The sequence below is a fragment of the Dryas octopetala genome, chromosome 3 (assembly GCF_963921425.1).
Source record: "Dryas octopetala chromosome 3, drDryOcto1.1, whole genome shotgun sequence".
Classification (NCBI taxonomy): domain Eukaryota; kingdom Viridiplantae; phylum Streptophyta; class Magnoliopsida; order Rosales; family Rosaceae; genus Dryas; species Dryas octopetala.
Window position 1 is genome coordinate 17,227,215 of NC_141368.1, and position 2,962 is coordinate 17,230,176.

The 2,962-nt window shown below is 33.2% G+C and overlaps 1 long non-coding RNA gene across 4 annotated transcripts; it reads left to right on the forward strand.

Annotated features, from left to right (window-relative positions):
• On the forward strand, positions 1-2,496 carry LOC147291447 (uncharacterized). 4 transcript variants are annotated; one of them, XR_015121410.1, is made up of 5 exons: positions 1-448; positions 785-940; positions 1,286-1,418; positions 2,129-2,180; positions 2,356-2,496. It is a non-coding gene; the product is annotated as an uncharacterized LOC147291447 (long non-coding RNA). The 4 variants fall into 4 exon arrangements; XR_015121411.1 differs by having other exon boundaries at positions 1-317; XR_015121412.1 differs by having other exon boundaries at positions 1-317; positions 887-940; positions 2,356-2,494.
• Positions 2,497-2,962: the final 466 nt, after the last annotated feature.

Sequence of the window (2,962 nt, forward strand, 5' to 3'; positions counted from 1 at the left end):
ACATGTTTACATATCTTCACAAGGTTATTGAACAATATTCGACACTTCAAGGAAATAAAGAAGACCATACTGGTACATGTTGTTAGTTTAGCTCTCTAAATAGCTGCTTTGATGATATAATAAAAGAAATACTGCAAGTGCGCATCCCTCATCATGTTTATTGTGAACAGATATAAATAATGTCTGCAATGACCTTTTGTCCAACCCATATTGGAATGCTAGCTATAGTTTCTTACAGCAAGACTACTGCAATATATAGAGAATACAATATGAAATTCTTATATGTATTACATGGCCATGAAGGTGGGATTACACATGTAAGTCAGCATTCCTTTTTCCTTCATTTGACCAGCCTTGATCATAACTCCATAGATGACCCAAAGAATTTTTCTCTCAAGCCCAGTTCTCAAAGGTGAAAATATATTATTTATATACTGGAGGCTGGAAGGTAAAATGCTTTACATGTTCTATCTTTTTTGGCATTGGTTTGATTTTTGGAAATGCAGTAAACAAGTTGTATGTAACAACTGTTAGTTTATGATCTATATATATATGTGTGTGTGTGTGTGTGTGTGTGTGTGTGTGTGTGAGCCATAATCTATTTCTCTTGGAATATTTTTGACGTATTCTATTAGATTAGCATATATATGACTTTTTCTTTCTACTCTAAACATGTTTGATATTGGCTTACTAAATTTACTTGAAGGATCCAATATATATATATATAGCTCAAGATATTATGTTTTTCTATCTTTTTTTGTTTCCTTTGTTTCCTTTGTTTCAGGTTGTTGGCTTTGAGGGGGATGTTCCGAAGGAAGATGCAAAAAGAGTGGTGAAATCAACTTTCCAGCATTTTGGTAGGCTGAAATACTTGTGAATGCTGCAGCTAGAAATTTTCTTGCGTCAGCAGAGGATCTATCCTCTAATGGATTTCAGACAGGTTCAATGTTATAACAATCTTTATAATATGTTTGCACATATGAAATTGATATAATTTCGAATGAGCACTAGGGTGTTTTTAATCTAAAATCTGATTTTGAGATTTTGATGTTTTTGTCTTATATAATTGTTTTTGTTAGTATTTGTAGAATTTGGTTGTGATTACTTTCATTTTCAATTGTTTTGGGTTTATATGATTGTCATTGTGCATTACTCTGTCCATATAGCGTTGCATATTTCAGAGTCGGAAGTGGACCACACTGCACTTGGCAGCCAAACTGCCAAGCTGAGGGGATTAACATAAAATACTTTTCTTAATTGTCACTTTTCTTTTTTTAACTGCAAGATTGACTATGAGAGAAAAGGTCAAGGTTGGGACAAGATCAGACAGGCTTCTCCGGATGATTGGAAGAGAAACTTAGCTACCATAGTGTAGTATGTGGTCTCCTTATTCAAGTGAACAAGATCTTCTTCAGCAAGTAAGTCTTTTCTTCTCAATTTTATTTTTTTTTTTCAAATTTTTGCCTTTTCCATATTTGGTGGAATTTATGGTTGAATCAATATTTTGGTTGTTCAAAATGTTGTTTCCTTTTGTTTAGTCTTGGTTACTCAACTTCATGTTGACAGAAAACTAAGTTCGCCGCTGGAGGTCCGGTCCTCAAAGGAGAGGTCCAGACCTCAATCCTAGGTCTCAAACACCAATCTTACTGGAGGTCCGGTCCTCAAGGGTGAGGTCCGGACCTCAAACCTAAATTTCTAAATCCAATCTTACTGGAGGTCTGGTCCTGAAGGATGAGGTCCGGACCTCAAGCAGCTAGCTTTGTATTCTAATTTCTTGTGGGATTGAATGCTGGATTAGAATGAAATTTTAAAGCTTGCATGATTATTCAAATAATAAGTTAGGCATTAGGAAAATGGACCAAACATGATTTGTGCACAGACTTTGTATTAATGATCATTTACAGAAATTTCAAAAAGATAAAAATATTCACTTATCTGCAAATGAGAAACCCAACAATGAAAAAAATGCATAGACCCAACAATATTTGGTCAAAATACAAAAAGTTAGTGGATTTTCCTTCTTTCAAAACTCTCTTACTTGACCAAATAAGTGAATATTTGTATCTTTTTGAAATTTCTCTGAAGTTTATCTAAATGTGACTTTGTGTGTGTTTGTGCTCTTTTACAGGGACTTTGTTAGTTTTCTTAGAGCTTTGGAGTTGGGGCAGCTACTTTAAAAGGTATGGGAAGGAGGAAGGACAACACTTATACCCAAGAAGATATCGATGTGTAAATATACAAAATTATCAAGGATTATAATAGTGTTTTCAATTCTTCTATTTAGAGCTTGCATATGACTTGCCTAATATTGCTTTGCATTGCATTGGTATCTTATTAGTTTTGTTTTTATTGTAGTTGGCAATAAGAAGTTGGCAGATATGGATGCATATGCTTGTGACTTAGAGGGGTCAAGTTGGAAGGAAGTAAATGTGTTATGTTAAACTAGGTTTTTTTTTTTTTTTTTTGTGCCTCTTCTTTTAAGCTAGTTTGACTTAATGTATTTTTTGTACAACTGATCACACTTATGAAACCTATCATGTAATGTAATTTTACTTATATTTATGAAATATCTTTTGGTTTAATTCTGAGCATGAGCGTGCATTGGTGTACTATAACTAAGTGCTGTATTGCATTGGTTTTCAATAAAGACCAATGTACCAAAGCATTATATACATCAAAATCAAATTGAAATTATTATATTGCACAACGTTTATATGGTTAAAACCGTTGTTTAAAGTATCTTCCTACAACGGTTTTCAATAGAAACCGATGTACCAAAGCATTATATACATCAAAAGCAAATTGAAATTGTTATTTTACACAACGGTTATTATACATAAACCGTTGTCTTAATGACTATTTCACCTCGTATTTATACTTAAAACAGTTGTAAAATACATGCATTAGGGTAGAGAAACCGTTGTCTCGCCTATTAGTACACATCGGTCTTTAAATAAAAATC